Below are 19689 nucleotides of genomic sequence, written 5' to 3'. Positions count from 1 at the left end.
CACAAGGAGAATTCCCTAAAACTTCCTTATCTTCCCTTCAAGTTCAGTACCATGTGGTATGTTGACTGTCTAGGTTTTTCTATATAACCAACAGAAATTATATCAGGTGCATCCAATTTTGACATAACTTAAGCCTACTCTTTATGCCTGTGAAATCTTTGAGGCATCTTGTCTCTCAGAACTTTTTCCTCTCCCATGATAGTCCTTGACCTGTAGATGAAGAAGCTGTGATGTAGATGCATCCAGTGGGGCGGGATACTCAACAATCTGTTAACCTCTTGAATTGCTGTGTCCAATGTTGATTGATAGTTTTGCTTCATCTTATATTTTATTTTGTCATGTTCAGTTATCTCTTAGAAGAGTGTTCATTTCTAATGAGAGAGACAGAAGGGGAGTGGATCAGGAAGGAGGGGAGACTGGGAGGAGTAGAAGGAAGGAAACTATATTCAGGAATCACTGCGTGAAAATCTTACACAGTGAGAAAATAATCTATTATTAGTAAAAGAAAATGTAACTAGTGTAAAATGTAACTAATAATGGGTATCATCCCTGGAAAACGCTAATATGTCCTCTCTTGGCAGTCATCAGGTACTAGTCAATTTCCTGTGTCTATGAGGTCATAGACCTTAGAAAATAATCTACTAATACCATGTTACTAGCACAGGTGCTGAAAGCAACAATAAGTGAGAACTCATGACATTGTGTGCTTCTGTAAGGCAAAGAATACCTTCAATTGGACAAAGTGGCAGCCTACATAAGAGGAAAAGATTTTTACCAATGCCACATCCAATAGAGGACTGATATCCAAAATATATGAATAACTCAATACACTAGATATCAGAAAACCAAATTATACTACTAAAAATGGGTTACAGATGTAAACAGACAACTCTCAAGAGAGGAAACTCAAGTGGCTGCTTATACTTCTACAAGTGTTCCTTTTAAAATTGGAAAAAATAACTTTTATACTGGTGTTTGAGGTGTGCTTTTTTTTTCATAGACTTCTCTGATACAAGCACCAACTTATATATGCCTACACTACGATAGATTTACTTATTTCTCATCAGTGTTTCAAACTTAAATTTGTCTTATGTCTAGTGAAATGATATTATATATCAATATATTGATGTACTGGACAAAAGGAACCATTGCATTTATACATAATATCTTGCATACCATTTTATTTTAGCAAGTTAATAGAAACAAGATTTAGAATTATACATATAATATTCTTTTGTTACACACTTTGGTAACTAAATGATATTTCTAGAAGCCTTAATCTGTAGATTTTAGACTATATGCTAAATTTTCTACAAAAAAATGTATACTACGTAATCAAGGGTGCTATAAACAATGTTTAGCAAAACATCAGAGAGATAGCAAAATAGGAACTGATTAAAAAAAAGAAAAAGAAAACAATAGCAAGGCAGAAATATTCTTGCTTTTGTTTTGAAGCACATGGAAAACCTTTTTACTCTAAACAGTTCAAAGGAAACTAAGATCCACAAGGCATTCTTGATTACTCATTCAAATTCATGTGACTTTTAAAACTAGGCCCATGCTTATAATTGGAATGGGATCAAGTTCCCTGCAACAATTGATAGTTTATTTTTATTCTAAGATGTACTCCTGGGCTTATGCTTGTAGAGTTATATAAAAATAAGGGAAATGAATTTTACAAAATGGATTTATTAATCAAAGGTGAGACATTCCATTTATTGCAAACTAAATTTATTTATCTGTTAGTTACCCAATGAAAACATTTGTCTCTTAATTTTACCTTGTTTTTGTTTGTTCAAAAACATGAAGGAATAAATAGAAAGTTGAAAATGGCATAATAAATATTTGTAGATGAATTTCTAAACCATTTTATTTTTTATTTTATTTTTTCATTTTTCTTTATTAAGAAATTTTCTACTCACTCCACATACCATCCACAGATCCCCCTCTTCCCTGCTCCCACCCCCCAGCCCTCTTTCCCAAGCTACCACGCATCCCCACATCCCCCAAATCCAGGTCTCCCATGGGGGGAGTCAGCAGAGCCCAGCACACTGAGCCTAGGCAGGTCCAAGCTCCTTTCTACTGCACCAAGGCTGTGCAAGGCATCACACCACAGGCACTGGATTCCCAGAAGCCTGCCCATAGACCAGGGACAAATCCCAATCCCCCTGCCTGAGTGCCCCCCAAACAGTTCGAGCCAAACAACCGTCTTCCATATCCAGAGGGCCTAGTCCAGTCCCATGGGGGCTCCACAGCCACCAGTCCACAGTTCATGGGCTTTCACAAGTGTGGCTGGTCATCTCTGCATGTCCTCCCATCATGATCTCAATGTCCCTCACCTGCAGAATCCCTTCTCACTCTCATCAACTGGACTCCCAGAGCTCAGCCTGGTGCCTGACCATGGATCTCTGCATCTGCCTCCATCAGTCACTGGACAAAGGCTCTATTATGACAGCTAGGCTATTTGCTAGACCGGTCTCCAGAGTAGATCAGTCCAGGCACCCTTTTCTAGTTCCATCTATTTGCCTGCAAATTTCATGATATCGTTGTTTTTTTTACTGCTGAGTAGTACTCCATTATGTATATGTGCCACATTTTCTTTATCCATCCTTCAGTTGAGGGGCATCTAGGTCATTTCAGGTTCTGGCTATTACGAATAATGCTGATATGAACATAGTTGAGTTCAGTAAGGTGGCAGAATACAAGATTAACTCAAAAAAATCAGTACCCCTCCTATATACAAATGATAAATGGGCTGAGAAAGAAATCAAAGAAACATCACCCTTTACAATATCCACAAATAATATAAAATACCTTGTGGTAACTCTAACTAAGCAAGTGAAAGACCTGTATGATAATAACTTTAAGTATCTGAAGAAAGAAATCAAAGAAGATATCAGAAAATGGAAAGATCTCCTATGCTCATGGATAGGTAGAATCAACATAGACAAAATGACAATCTTACCAAAAGCAATCTACAGATTCAATGCAATCCCCATCAAAATGCTAACACAATTCTTCACAGACTTGGAAAGAACAATACTTAACTTTATATGTTAAAACAAAAAAACCTAGGATAGCTAAAAGAATCCTGTATAATAAAGCAACCTCTGGAGGTATCATGATCCCTGAGCTCAAGCCCTACTATAGAGCAATAGTAATAAAAACAGCTTGGTACTGGCATAAAAACCAATACGTGGACAAATGGAATCGAATTGAAGACCCTGACATGAATCCGCACACCAATGAACATATGATTTTCGACAAAGATGCCAAAATTGTACCATGGAAAAAAGAAAGCATCTTCAACAAATGGTGCTGGCATAACTGGATATCAACATGCAGAAGATTGCAAATAGATCCATATCTGTCACCATACACAAAACTCAAGTCCAAGTGGATCAAAGACCTCAACATAAATCCAGTTACACTGAACTTGATAGAAGAGAAAGTAGGAAGTAGTCTGGAACGAATTGGCACAGGAGACCACTTCCTAAATATAACACCAGAAGCACAGACACTGAGAGTGACAATTAATAAATGGGACCTCCTGAAACTGAGAAGCTTTTGAAGAGCAAAGGACACAGTCAATAAAACAAAATGACAGCCTACAGAATGGGAAACGATCTTCACCAACCCCACATCTGACAGAGGGCTGATCTCCAAAATATATAAAGAGCTCAAAAGGCTAGACTTCAAAATACTGAACAATCCATTTTAAAAATGTGCTACAGAGCTTAACAGAGACTTCTCAACAAAAGAATCTAAACAGTTTTATTAATAAAAAACCTTGGATCCAGAATATAGAGGTGAAAACCTGAGAGATCATGGAAATAGGGAAAGCTACAGCTAACTTCACCTCACCAAGTTGGCAACTTCCAAATGTGAGATACTTCCTGTCTACCCATACCTATATGCCTTACAGTTCTGCCATCTGATTTGTTCCCTGTCCAACTACATCACTTCTTCTTCCTGCTCAGCTCTGTCACTTCTGTCTGTACAGACCTCCAAACCTCCATGGTTAACTAGTGTTGGAATTTAAGGCATGTGCCACCACACCTGGTTTTGTTTCCAGTGTGGCCTTGAACACACAGAGATCCAGACAGATTCCTGCCTGCCAAGTGATAGGATTAAAGGCGTGTGCTACAGTTGGCTGGCTTCTTTGTTTACTTATAATGCATATTCTTTTTTTCTTTCTTTCTTTCTTTCTTTCTTTCTTTCTTTCTTTCTTTCTTTCTTTCTTTTTTTCTTTCTTTTTTTTTTTTTTTTTTGGCTTTTCAAGACAGGTTTTCTCTGTGTAGCTTTGCGCCTGTCCTGAAACTCACTCTGTAGCCCAGGCTGGCCTCGAACTCACACAGATCTGCCTCCTGAATACTGGGATTAAAGGTGTGTGTCACCACTGCCCTGCTTAATGGCTGTTTTTTTTTTTTTTTTTGCTCTGATCTCCAGGCAAGCTTCATTTATTAAAGCACAAATAATAAAATATCACCACTGATGTTCCCCAATTTCTCTCTTCCTTCTAGTCTCTTATATTTTAAAAATAGAAATTGGTGTACTAAAACAGCATTATTGAATATGTTTTCAAACATAGGTGCTATTGTTTTACTTACTACTTCGTTAGCCATCTACCCAGTCTCTGGCTGATATTTTTAAGACAAAATACAATATTTCAAAATATTTTTCTTGCAATTTTACCATAGGCAACTGCATGAAAGACTAAAGACTAAATATTTATAATTTTCTTATGTAACAAGTGTATTGGTGACTTTAAAAACAGTGTAACTATGGAATGCTACTTTTAATTTTTTTTAAAAATATTTAACATTTATTGTTTGAGAATTTTACATATGCATATAATGACTAAGTGGCATCCCCCCACTACCACTACTTCATGTGCTCTTTTATAAATTAATTATTTTCACTTACTGCTGTCATCGCATACAGAGGAGGAGGCCATTTGCTAAAGCTTGGGTAACCTATCAGGGTTCTATCCATGAAGAAAATTGCCTCTCTCTGTCGTCCTCCAACACTGATCAATTACTGTAGGATGACTCATCCCTAACGGGCTTGAGGGCCAGAAGGCCCAAAAAGTAAAAAAGATACTTTCTGAGAGCCAGCCTGGGTCTGCCAAGGGTCTTAGCAACAGCAGCTGAAACATGATCCAGAGATTACCTGGACCAATGAGAGGCAGCTATGTCACACCAGCAGATGCATATTCATCAGACCTCCCCCAGGGTGGGGTGGAGGGTATATAAGGCTTGCCTCTTCCTGAATAAACAGATCTTGTTTGGACATACTCCCGGAGTCTGTGTGGTTTGACTCTGCGCCTACTTGGCCCCCGCCCCCAAAGGGAACAACAGCAAGGACCCTGCTACAAATTACCAATACCTCCACACCTAAGGGAGAGACTCTGTAAGTGTCCCCTGTAGCATGAATCTTAAAAAGTCTTATTAATAAGAACAAACCTGGAGCCAGGTATTGGGGTGAATTCTGGAAGATCAGAGAAGAAAAACAAGCCACAGCCAACTCACCTTGCCAATTCCTCAGCTGATCCTCTTTCCTCAGACTGGAAGCCTCTGAGTCCTCATCCAAATGGGTCTCAGCTGAACTGCTGCTCAAAAGCCTAAAAGCTTAATGATCTCTAGTTCCTGGTCCTCAGGCCTTAAATACCTTTCTGCTTCCTGCTATCACTTCCTAGGATTAAAGGCTCTTGTTACCACACCTGGCTGTTTCCAGGCTTTGAACTCACAAAAATCTAGACAATCTCTGCCTCTGGAATGCTAGGATTAAAGCCGTGTACTTCCACTGCCTAACCTCTATGTTTAATATTATGGCTGTTCTGTTCTCTGACCTTTAGATAAGTTTATTGGGGTGTACAATATATCAACTACAGTCCCCCATCACCTGTATCATTCTAGGAATTCGGTATCTTGATCTTGTCTGTGTCTTGTGGATGAAGTCACATCCCATGTGGGTTCATGTGTGCAATGGCACCTTCATTTCCAGCAAACACTATTTTGTTGCAGATGTCCACTATCCCTGGCTCTTTCTATTTCGGCCTCCCTTTCCATGATGATCCATTAGCCTTGTGGGTGGAAATGTGATGTAGATGTCCCATTTAGAGTATCTAGCATTCCACAATCTCTTAATTTCTGAATATTCACCAGGTGTAAATTTCTGCATTAATCATCACCTATGCAAAAAGAAATTTCTTTGATGGTGGATGAGAGACATAATAATAAGTGGGCACAAAGGTAAAAAAATTAGGGGCAGTTTATTATTATATATGTTTAGCAGAGTAACAGTATTAGATTTTCCCCTAGGGCATATGACAGTCAACAACCAGTGTTTGGCTCAGTTAATGATAATAAATTTAAGTTCCTTATTGTGGAGAAGGCTTTACATAAATTCTCTGAATGTCTACAGAGCGGGAGGTACCAGCTGGATCAGGAGCAGAGTGGGAGAACAGGGAGGGAGATACCATGATGAATGAAGACCCCAGGGGAATAGGAAGAAGCAGAATGCTAAAGAGGTCCCCAGAAATCCACGAAGGTATCTCCACTGCAGACTACTGACAATGGTTGAGAGAGTGCCTGAGCTGACCTACTCTGGTGATCAGATGGCCAAACACCTTGGCTATCATGATAGAACTCTCATCCAGTGTCTAATGGAAGCAGATGCAGAGATCCACCACTGAGCCCCAGGTGGAGCTCCGGGAGTCCAATCGGTGAGAGAGAGGAGGGATTATATGAGCAAGATTTATTGAGACCATGATTGGAAAAAGCACAAGGACAAATAGCCAAACTAGTGGAAACACATGAACTGTGAAACAATGGCTGAGGAGCCCCGATGGAACTGGACCAGGCCCTCTGGATAAGTGGGACAGTTGATGAGCTTGAACTGTTTGGGAGGCCCCCAGGCAGTGGAGCCTGGACCTGTTCTTGGTGCATGGGCTAGCTTTTTGCAGCCTGGGGCCTATGCTGGGACATTTTGTTCAGCCTTGGTGTAGGGAGGAGGGGACTGGACCTGCCTTGGTTGAGTCTGCCAGGTTGGGCTGACTCCCTAGGGGAGACCTTGTCTTGGAGGAGGTGGGAATGGAGGGTGGATTGGGGGGAAGGGCTGGGGGTGGGAGAAGGGAGGACAGGGGAATCTGTGGCTGATATGTGAAATTAAGTTAATTATAAAATAATATATACATACATATATATAATTGAGAATAAGCATTTAGAAAAGAAAGGTAGGCACACCTGTACCCCCATAGTGTAGAAGGTTGATGCAGAGGATCAAGATTTCCATGTCTAAATGATCTACTTAGTCACAGGTTGGGACTGGAATAGTAGATTTTGCTTTCCATGAGCAATGGACTTAAAAACATACCAACCTCACTTATAACTATTATTTTCTGCTAGGGGAAGCTAATTTTTGAGACATTATTTAATGTGAAAGAATTGAAATTAATCTAAATTTCATAGGATTGATGGTACAAATTTAATTATCTACTGGAATATGCCCTTGATGACATTTAATTTTATATATTCAGACAAAAAAGTTCTCAAAAACAATATACAAAAAGAAAAACTCCCCAACAAACATCTTAATTACTTTAGATTCAATTTATATAGTTTTTTTCATTAGTATTTCATTTACTTATTCCATTGCTGCAAAAAATTGTATGGAATTAAAATAAATTGAGTGATTTTTTTTTTTTTAGTAGTTACAATCTCACAATTTTACATTCATTCTTGTTTATTGAGTATCTTGTTGGTTTCCAGGAATAAGAGAAATGTAACTTCTGAAACTTTATTTTGAATTTTAAAAGAAGTATTAATATTCTTCTTCTTAAGTTTGCTATAGTTTGTAGACAGGCCTATTTTTAGAGAGATTCCTACCAATTACCTTTCTTGTATTTCAGAATAAGCAATTTAGGAGTAAATGTATTCTAAACGGCATCTTCAGAGGGCATACCTGAAATTACTGTTGATAGAATGTGCCCTGTGCAATTATTTTATTAACTTAGAAAACTGCTGTGCTTTACAAAAGAAGCACAAGATTTTTAAAAATCCAACTTTAAACATAGGAGACTAGCTTTGCCGGGATCCTAGGATGATCATTATACTGCTTCCTGTGCATAGTGTACAGGTTTTATATTGTAGTTCTCACACCTTCTGACTTATTTTTTTAATCAATTTTCAGGTTTAAAAATATTTGTATTAGCCTGGCAGTGGTGGCACATGCCTTTAATCCCAGCACTTGGGAGGCAGAGGCAGGTGGATCTCTGTGAGTGTCAAGGATAGGCTCCAAAGCTACAGAGAAACAGTGTCTCGAAACACAAACAACAACAACAACAAAATTTGTATTAACATTGCAATAGTCTTATACAATTTGGTTTTATCTTCACAAGTAATTGCTTTTCTGTTTATGGTATTTTCACTGTTGAATCTGGAACTTAAAGTGAGTGAGCATTTGTGCTTATTTTTCCTTCAAAGTACAAAAAATAATATATATCAATTATATTTGAATTAAGCATCTACATTAATTCAAATGACTCAAATAAATGTTATAGATAATTTGTTGTTTACTACTCTTACATGTGAACCCATTTGCATGTCATTAGTGAATTTAAAATTATACACACACACACACACACACACACACACACACACACACACACACACCCCTACATGTATATCCTTGTATTTTATAGTTTGGGAACAACTTTTTAAACTGTTCTATATGATTTAATTAAAAATTCAGCTATGTATCTAGGGAGAGACAGTAAACTGAAATAATTTACTACTTTGTGAATACAATCACTTGAAAAACAATTCTGATATTTGGATTTGGCCATATTAGTAACAAGCGTACTACATATTTCAGATGAATTTTCTCATCTGGCTCTTACATTTTTCTGCCTTCTTTTCTAATATGTTCTCTCAGTCTTTTACTGTTGGAATTAATATTGATCAATATCCTACGTAGGGCTGAGTACTCAGTCACTTATTCTTAGATCTTTGCTAAGTTCTGTGTCTTTCCATTGATTATTGTCTACTACCAAAAGAGTCCTCCTCAACAAAGCTTGTGATGAATCCAGATCTAGACACACAATATTTAGAAAGTAAATTGACATTATGACCATTTAGTAAAATGACAATACTAAGTTTAACATCAGGACCTGTGACCTCTCCAGCCATGAGCTCTATTGACAATACCAGACAAAAAGTCTACACCTGTGGATCAGCCCTCAACTCCAATAAAAAAAATCTCTAAGATAACCCTGCAATTGCCATGTCACTATTATAAAAGTAACCACAACATGTCTGGCAGCTGGGAACTGCAGCATCCAGTGTTCAGTGCTGGGCAAGACAATTGATTTATTTTCTCTCTCAGGGTCTTCATAGGACCTTTTTGTACCATGAAAGCTTGCTGGTTGAGAGAACGTGTTCTTGTTTGGTTTGAGATATATTGTTCTATGTCCTATGGTCAAATTGTGTTGTGTCTTTATTAATAAGGTCTTACCATATATTATGGTGGGTAGCCAAGGGCAATACCAACATGGAACAATGGTGCTATCATGACCAATACATAGTAGTGAGGTAGTCTATGCTTTGTACTGAAGTTGCCATTTAGTAACCCATGTCTATAATATCATAATTTTTACATTGAAGTTACAAATGAGGAAAGAAGAGATTTCTGTTAATTTGAAGTATATTAAAGGTAAGTTGGTTCAAGCATATAGTCTTTGAAATCTCTCAGTACTGTATCCGTTTCATCCTTTGAGTAAGACCTTTGCCCCAATCCACTCTAGGTGGTTCTTTTTCTCTTTACCTCTAATCAAACTAGCTTTTAAGAATATCAGCTGTGCTTTCATGTCCCTATTTTTAGCATTAATTGTACAGAGAATAACATGACTTGAATTTATATCTCTGGGCTTCATTAATAATGATATGGTATGATTTTATAAACATGATGATATATTACTAATTTTCTAACAATCTCAGCTGTAATCTTTAAATCACCTTCAAACGTTTTGTAACTTTATTGGTAAACATTTATCTAATAACAGTCATTGAATTTTTGTCTAATTAGGTAAATTAGACAAATTACCTCATAATTTCCTCAAAGGTCATTTGTGTGAAAATAATGCTCTTTTATTCTTTATAATTGGACCAATTCATTTATAGTTTTCATCCCTGGGATTGCAAAAAGAGTAAAGAAGCAGTAAACTTACTCAAAATCACCCATGTTCATCCTGAGAAGTATTTCTAAGTATCATCTCTTTTCTCTTTGTACCACACAGGGGATCATCTTTGTAGTTGCATGAATCTGCAGTTAAAACATACTGAAAATATGGCATAAATGTGTAAGTGGTGCTGTGCTTTGCAATCCATTCCTGTATTCTGTGTAGAATAAAGAAGATGAAGAATATATTGGACACCAGACTGGACAACATAAAGAGTTTCAGGTCAGCAGAGCTAAGTAATAAGACACTGTCTTAACAAAATATAAAAACCAAAAAAAAAGTGCATTCTACATATCTTTTTCCTATTGCTATGTGACTGAATCCTTCAATTCAGACCTCAGAGTCCTTACTCATAGAAGATAGCTGTTTCATCCCAACTCTAATCCCTGACACAGACACTGAATTTCTTAGCATTTGCATTTCTCATTGTAGTCCTCTACCAGGAATTTCTTCTCCACTGTGCTTAAACCAAGAAAGCAACAAACCCAGGACATAGCCCCAAGTGTGCAATGCTACCACATGCTCCTCAAAGAGGGGTTGGTGTCAGTTAAAAATTTGTATCAACCATACTAATTTCTAATTATTTAGATCAGGTTTTTTTCTAACATATAACAGCATTTTTTTCTACATATATTGTCATGATGATACCAAAAAATCCATTTGCATTTCTTGCCTCCAAAGTCCATAAAAACTTCCCATTAGACAGAAGCCTTAACAGGAATCTGGACACCTCACATGCTGCCTTAGTTACTTCTATATTGCTGTCCTATAACACCATGATTAAGGTAACTGCATGGAAAAGAGCTTTTTTGTGGCTTATACTTTCAGTAGGCTAGAGTCATTGACCATCATGGAAGGGAACATGCCGGCAGGTAGATTGTCATAGCACAGGAGCAGTATCTGAGAGCTTAAATCCTATGACATAACCATGAAGCTTAGAGAGCTCATTGGTGTGGAATTTGAAACCTCAAAATTTGCTCTCAGTGATGAACTTCCTCCTACAAGAACACACCTAATAATCCTTCCCAAAGAGTTCCACCACCTGGTGACCAAATATTCAATCACATGTTTGTTTTAGTAAAACAAACATGTGGTTGAATATTTAATTGCTATGATAAGACACCATAATCAAGACAACTTAGAGTAGAGTTTACTTGATACTTAAATTTTCAGATGGTTAAAATCTATGAACCAAAATAACAGGAAACACAGTAACAGGCAAATAAGAATACCATTGGAGCAATATCTGAGAGCTTTCATCTTTAGACAAAATCATGAAGTAGAGAGAGAACTGAGAATAATGTGGGCTTTTGAAACCTCAAAGATGCATCCAGCGACATTACTCCTTCAAGTCCAGACATCTTCATCCTTCCCAAACAATTCTACAAACTGGGTCCAAGTGTTCAAATAGATGAGCAAATAGGGACCATTTTCATTCAAACCATTATGGATATTTTCTTTCTCTTTTCCTTTTTTTGCTATAAAGTCACACAACTGTAGCTAGTAGTTTTTCATCATTTCCAAATGCATAAAATACCATTTCATCAGGTAATAATATGCTTATTGTCAATGAAAAAACAATACATCTTAATAATATTTCTGTTACATCTTCAGTTAAAATCATATTTTTAAAACCTTGATAGATTTACATTACTGTTATATTTCTTTGGATGCATAATCCTCAACAGGTGTGATTTAATTTTCAACAAATTAACTGATCAACACACCACAAATGGATTTCATGTGTCTGATTTCATGGGTATTTGAAATATCCATATACATAACCTACACACATGCACACACACACACACACACACACACACACACACACACACACACCTATATATGTAATTTTTTATAGCCTGTTATTTGAATATAATGAAGATGTCAAGTCTGATTCTGAATGTAAAATAATCCCTTAGGATGCAATTAGTACTTGGAAGTATTTATCTACAGTCTCTTCTAATTATGCACACATTTTATTTAGTTATGGTCATTCTAGGGCAAAAAAGAATCCCATGGGGAAGATTTATTTAAGGTGTTTAAAAAAATAATTTCCATCATGGTAAAGTCTTGATAAGTTAGTTCAAGAATGTGCTAATGAAGAAGATATGTCTGTATTTGTCTCAAAAACAACCTACATTCATTTTTACATACCCAAAATGGAAAAAAGAGATCAACATGTAACATATTATGCTGTTCTATTTAAATTTAACTCATTGGTTATGTCTTAATATGTGTTTGTAGCATTATTTTGAAATGTAAAACTATATACATGACATATTCACTTGATTATTTTAACATTGTTTATAAAGATAACTATTTTATGCCATTAAGTGCTTGCTACCAAGGCTGAAATTCTGATTTCATTCTCTGGGACATACTAAGCAGAAAGAGAACCAGTTCTTGCTAATTGTCCTTTGACTGCCACATTCACGCAGTGAAACCCTTGCTGTGGTAAGAGAATGCAGACATGTGAAACACAGAAACAAAGGTAATATAACAATAAAGCTAATAAAATAATGTCAATTTTATTATGTAAAATATTTTTATTATGTGCTAATTACTTCTGTTCAATACATACTCTAGTAAGTCCTAAAGTTGACAATCGATACAACTTATTATTTTGAAAAGATTCTCTTAAAACAGATTAGCCAATTTTGGTTAGAATATTCTGTCAAATAATTCTGTAATGATCTACCAAATGATAAATATTGTGGGAGTGTTAACTTAAATTTTGAAAAAAAAAACTATGATATTTTGCCACAGTCAGTAATAAAATACTGAATAACTTAACAATAAAATAATGTAATTGCAATTAAATATGAAAATCAAAAATTAAATTGTAATGTTAAATAGAGGTGACATTATTTCATTGAGAATCAAAGAAAATCGTGTAGTCACTGTAATCTTAATGTATCCTTTTAGTCAATATTAAGTCATTAAGTCATGTAATAAAATAGTAAAACATATTTTGATAAAATTTCTGTTACATGATTTTATACAATAAACATTTTTACTTATAAAAATAAATATAATTCTTCTACAAGTTCTATTTTACCTGACAACTGTAGTGAGAACCAATAATATTGTTTAGTGATCACTTTCACTGATTTATTCTCTTAAATGTAACACTTTTTTTTATTATCTATGACATTCTCTAGCTTTTCCTTTGGTTATTTTCTGCTTCTCCTTGATTGCAAAAATAGATATTTTTTAACTTTCTTTTTTTTTTTTACTTTGTGTCTTTCACATCATGCATCTGCATCCCATTTATTTCCCAGTATCTTCATATCTGTCCTCTGCGCTTGAAACCTCCCCCAACAAAAAAATAAAATAAAATTAAGAGAAAAAAAATGAACAAAAAGAAAGAAAAGTCAATCTCATCATGGAAGCTACTGTATGACATGGTGAATCACATAGTAAACCCTCTTGTCCATGCACCTTTACTTGCAAGGGTTCACAGTCTTTGGTCTGGTTTGAGGCCTCTGGTTTCTGCTATACTGTAGATGCTGGACCCTCGCTGGAACTCCTCTTGGTTATCCTGTTGTTGCCATGTGTCCTGGAGGTCCTGCAGCTTTGGGTCTGCAAGACCAATCCCATCACTTGTTCTAGCAGATCATAGATGGGGAGGATGTTCGGGTGGGCCCACTCACAACCCTGATTCTGGGCCTGGGTAGTTGGAGTATTAGTCAGCCCACTAGCTCTCCCTTATCCTCACCACCAGGATGAGCTCTCTTGCATTGCCCTGGCTAGTTCACCCCCTGCAGCAAGGAGCAAGGGGCGGGGCCAGTTCCCCTGCTTTTGCATCCTTAGGGTTGCTCATCTCACACCTTCATCTTCAGGGCCAGCTCTACTGTGTTGCTCAGGCATGGCTTAGGGGCCACTCTCCTGAGTGCCGCAGCTGATGTGGGCCAGGAAGGAGAGCTCGTCCACTCTTATATCCTCATGCCCAGTTCTCCCACCTCTCTCAGGCATTGATGGATGGGGGTGGGGTAGAGGAAGGGGTTGTGGGGAAGGCATCTCTTTCCTATCCATACTGCCACATGATAGATGAGTAATGGGGACGGCTCTCCCATCTCCCATACTCACAACTTCAGAGCTTGGCTCAGGCACACCTCCACCAACGCAATCGGCTCTATTGTGCTGCCCAGATGAGGTGCAGGGCTTACTCTTCCAAGTGTTTCAGCTGGCGGGGGTGGGGGCAGCTCTCTGCCTCCTATGATGTCAGGGACAGCTCTCCCATATGTCTCAGGCATTGATCGAGGGAGATTGGGGGAGGTCATCTCTCCAGCCCATGCTGCCACATGACCGATGAGGGGCGGAGCCAGGTCTCCCGTGTTCACATTCCCAGGGCTGGCTTACCTGTGCCCCTTCAACAGGGTGAGCTCAACTATGCTGTCCAGACAAGGGGCAGGGCCTGCTTCCCAAATATTGCATCTGGTTAAGGGGTCAGCCTCCTCGATAGCTGAAGGCAGTAGAGGTATCTTTCCCTTGTTCACACTATCACACTGCAGAGGAGGGAGGTGGTACCAACTATGACCCTCTTATGCTCTGAAGACTGGCTCACCCCCACCCCTGTCTACAGGATCAACTCCACTGTGCTTCCTAGGTGAAGATCAACTCTACTGTCTGCCTAGGTGAGATGAAGTGTCCTTTCTCTCGATTGCTACAACTTGTAAGGGTTTGTGTCAAGTCCCCCACCTGTTGCAGGTGGTGAGGGGCAAGGGAAGGCATCTTTCCCATACCACACAGCAGACAGGACCTGCTCTCCCCTTTTCCCACAACCCTCATGGTCAACTTGCCCTTGCCCCTGCATCTCTATTGTGCTGCCCAAGTGAGGTGCAGGACCTTCTGTTCTGAGTGCTTCAGCCTGTGAGGAGCAGAACCAGTTCCCCCTTGTCTTGTAGCCAGTGAGGGGACAGGGCCAGCTCAGTAAAGCCCGGTCTTCTCGGCCTTTGGTGGTATTAGGAGCCGTAGACATCAAAACAGACTGCTGTTGCATCAGAGCCACTGACCCAGATATGCAGCCCAGGCCCAGATATAGCACCACCCAGGTCCCCCCCATTCCTCACGACTTTCAATTGTATCTTCTCCCCTCTTCCTCACATTGAAAAGCTGTTGTCTTCTTTCTATCCACATTGGAAAATGGCAGTTTCTTGGAGAGCAATGCCAAGTAGGAGAAGGAAAGAAGCTTTCATTTTCCGTTCTTTCTGTACTACAAACACTACTCGAGAATGTTGCTGGATTATAAAAGTATAAAAGAGATATATACAGGTAAAAGGCAAGGTATTTAAGTCCTCAAATTTAACTCTATAAAACTGAAAATGAAATCATATTGTCAAAAGTAATATCCATGTATTTTATGAACAAAGTATACAAAACACAATTTTCCCTTTCTCTTTCAGCATATTATAGAAATAAACAAATACATAAAGTAAAACAAGAGAAAAACTTCAGCCAGAAAACTTAGACTTATATATTAGGATTTTGAAATTAAATTGTGTCTAGCAAATTAGTAAAGACTTAAATTCTACTTAAGAAAAATACTCATATTAATCATTGCATTCAATTATGTAATCAGCAAAACCAAACCAATGAGTGAATATGATTGCCTTATATTCATCTATAAGCATTCTGGTAGTACATGAATATACCTTTATAAAAAATAGTTTGCAAATGAAATTCAGGACACTGACACAAGGACATTATGGGGGCTAGCTGCAGCTGTATATTTTATAGTTACAAAGAGAAGGTAGAATTTAATTGTGGCAGCTTTATTTCATAGCAAACGTATCTAATGTCTTAATATATACTCTTTTCCAAGGCTGATATTCAGGTTCACAACTATGATTTAAATGGAGATTTTAAAAGAATAAATATTCATATCAATTGAATAAATAAATCACCACAAAGTGTTCAGTGGAATATACTTAGATAGCTGTTCACAACAGTGAAGTAGTTTTAGGTCTTGAAAATGATTAACTGTCCAAATAGATAGTACCTACAAACTAAGTCATATAACATCATTCATTGCACTGCATGTGGAATATGCATATACATATTTAAATGATTTGTTTTTAGGATTGTTAAATATTGAAAGGGCTCAGATGAGCTTCTGTATAGGCAAGCAGTAGAATCACCAGTAGTTGGAGCACATGTGCCCTTAACCAAGGCTCCAACCTCTCCAACATACACATACACATATTTCTATATGTAAAATCTGTATAGGCCTTTAATTTTTTAACTTAAGTTTGAGGACAACATATTTTGATCATATTATTTTCCCTTCCCCAAGTTCTGTCATATCTCCACTGCCTATCAACCCAATTTCCTGTCCTTTATGTACTAAAAACAAAACAAAAAGCACAAACACACAGACACACACACACACACACACACACACACACACACACTCTTCCACACACAGTTTTGGAGGCCATTTTGTATTGATCAACTACTGCAGAGCATGAGGACTGCCTAAGAGTATGAGTGATACATCTAGTGTCACTCCTTTGAAGAAAACTGATTTTCACTTGCTCCACACATATTAATTGCAAATAGCCTCTTAATCAGAGGTTGGAATTTGTGCCACTTCTTCTCAGAGCTTGGAGTTTGTCTGACTCGGAGTTCCGTTGGCCTTGGGCACACTGTCATGGTCTATAGATCTTCATGTGTGTATCCATCCAGTTGTGTATGAAGATGCTATTTCCTTGGAGTCACTCACTACCTCAGTCTCTTTTAATCTTTCTGCCTCCTTTTCTACGTAGTTCCCTGAGCCTTAATGGGAAAGGTATGGCAGACATCCCACTTGGGGATGAGTGCTCCAAAGTCTCTCATACTTTGTACTTTGTCCATTTGTGAGTGTTAATTTCCACCTACTGGAAGAATAGTTTTCTCTGATGAGTATAGAGAGATGCATTAAACCTGTGTCATCCAATATAGATTAAAAGAGATTGATAGCCATAATTTTTATGAACTAGTCAGTGTAGTTTTCAAATGAAAGCAATTGCAATAGTAGTTTTCATTTTTTGTAAGTTATGAAATGTTTTAAAATGCACTTTTATTTATTGTTTGAGAATTTCAACTTGTTTTGAGCAAACCATACCTTATTCCATCCTCTCCATCCCTTTATATACTGCCACAGCTTCTCCCTCTTGAGCTTGGCTCAGGGATCATCACGACAGAGGGTACATATTGGAAGAGTTATCAGTTGCAAAGGACTGCTATGAAAGTTGTTTTCAGACATAACAGCCCTTCATTGCACATAAGGACTCACAGTGGCCGTGGCTACACACAGTAGACCTGTCATTCCAAGTAATATTCAGAAATTAATGGGGAGTAGTGGACAAAATTTTTATTTTGTACCTAATAAAGTATTAGCACTTTAATGTACTTTACTTTTTACAACAAGTTTTGCACATATAAATGAGACTTCATATTACAGGGGGGAATAAACTTAACTTCCTATAAAGAAAGGCCAAGTATCTAGCATTGACTAGTGAATTCTGTCAAAAATTAAGCAAAATCAGCACCAATGCCTCATGAATATTTTAAGACACACAAAAGAAGTAGTTTTCAAGCTGTGCATTTTGACCGTTGGAAAACACATATTTCTGATGGTCTTAGATACTGCTCTGTAGCAAAATTACAATTATAAAACAGCAACAAAAATAATTTTATGGTTGGGGGTTCACCAGAACATGAGGAACTATATTAAAGGGTCACAACATTATGAATGCTGAGAAACACTGTACTGAAGGAAGGCAATTTTCAACAGTTTTTAGGGGAGGTGGGATTCTTGTTCTACAAGAAAATTGTAATGAGAACACTGAAGGACAGCATTAAGAAAAATAATATTTAGAAAAATAGTCCTGGATACGCAAAGATTTAAGTTAGCAAACCGTGTTCAGCGTCATATAAAGGAAATTTCTGTAAACCTGTCAGAAGCTTGTCATTTGAAAAGTGGGAACCTCAACTAAGAATATGCCCCCAACAGACTGGCCTGCAGGCAAACCTGGAGTTCATTTTCTTCCTAGTGATTGAAGAGAGAGGGCCTAGCTCATTGTCTATGGAGTCACCCATGGGCTGGTAATCCTGGGGCTATAGGAAAGCAAGCTGAGAAAGCCACATAAAGCAAGACTGTCAGCAACACACCTCCTGCCTTGATTTGTGACCTGATTTTCCTCACTGACAGAGTATGACCTTAGCGTTGTAAATTGAAATAAATCCTTCCTGTCCAAGTTGCTTTTGGTCATGTTTATCATAGCTGTAGAAACCCTATGACAAGGATGTTCCTGTACAGTATATGGCAACTGATTTTAACTGAGAAATTCTCAGGCTGTGCTCCAAAGTGGCTCTCACATCTATTTGTATTCCCAGCAGTAAAAGTATATGACTGTCCTAATTCATGAAAATAAAAAAAATAAAGAACAAAGAAATTTCAGATTATGGCTTGCTTAGTGGGGTTCATTCTTTGGATGCAAATTACTTTAACAATCAAACCAATGAAAGCCATTGTGTCTATAAACTAAAGAAGAACACCCATAAACACGAACAAAAAAAGCTTCAACAAAATATTAGGAAGTCATATCCTGTAATGTATAGTAAAATTATATTCCCATAAAGGAACAAAAGGCAATAAATACACTTGAATTTAACAAAATATATTTAAGAAAATTCAATGTGTAATAGCACTAAACCCATATAACACTTGGTATAAATTTAACAAAAAGTCTAAGATATACACACCAGAAACTTTGAGACAGCACTCAAAGAAATTAAGAAGATTTAAGTTGATGAAAAACTCTCCTGTGTTCATGGACTGATGAGCTTAATGTGGTGAAAATCCCAATTTACTCCAAGCAAGCAAATTGATTTGGCAAGTTGCCATCCACATCATACATATCTTTTTGTAGAAATGAGAATGACAGAATGTGCAAAACAATCTTGAAATATTGTAGCATTCATATTCTTCCCAATTTTCAAACGTGTGAGGAAGCCAAATTGACAAACGTGTGATATTGTCATAAGCATAGACATAAGGTTATTGAAAATGTCCAGAAATAAACCCACATAAAGAATAATTAATTTTTGTCAAAGATACCAAAAGAATCAAACATCAAATGAGTACTTTTTTTCCTAAAAATTCATGAAGAACTGGATATGCAATGCAATCCCATGACTATGCATTGGATCTTTAAGTGATACGTAGCTATTAAATATGGACTACTAACCTAAATTAAAGAGTTAAGCTATATGACTATTAGAAACAAAATATCAACTCTTTGTGATTAAGACTTAGAAACTGCATTCTTACCAATACCATTAAAACAATTAACAAAGTAAAATGAGGATTTGTTGTCCTTTTTTTGTATTTGTGTATTTTTTGTCCAGTATTGCCTTTCGTAAAGCCAAGGATGACCACAGAATAAAAGAACATACCTGTA

The 19689-nt window shown here is 37.3% G+C and overlaps 1 long non-coding RNA gene across 2 annotated transcripts in view; it reads right to left on the bottom strand.

The window, feature by feature from the left end:
• Nucleotides 1-270: 270 nt before the first annotated feature.
• LOC131921835 (uncharacterized) overlaps nt 271-19689 on the bottom strand; it is a 37456-nt gene continuing 18037 nt past the window's right edge. The window contains exon 4 of one of the 2 annotated variants that reach the window (XR_009382112.1): nt 271-371. This is a non-coding gene — a long non-coding RNA (uncharacterized LOC131921835). Of the gene's footprint in view, nt 372-17354; nt 17546-19689 lie in introns of those variants that run through there. The other variant, XR_009382113.1, reaches the window with a different exon arrangement.

The sequence above is a fragment of the Peromyscus eremicus genome, chromosome 11 (assembly GCF_949786415.1).
Source record: "Peromyscus eremicus chromosome 11, PerEre_H2_v1, whole genome shotgun sequence".
NCBI classification, from domain to species: Eukaryota; Metazoa; Chordata; class Mammalia; order Rodentia; family Cricetidae; genus Peromyscus; species Peromyscus eremicus.
Note: the sequence above shows the minus strand (reverse complement) of the source record. Positions and strands in the feature narration are given on the sequence as shown.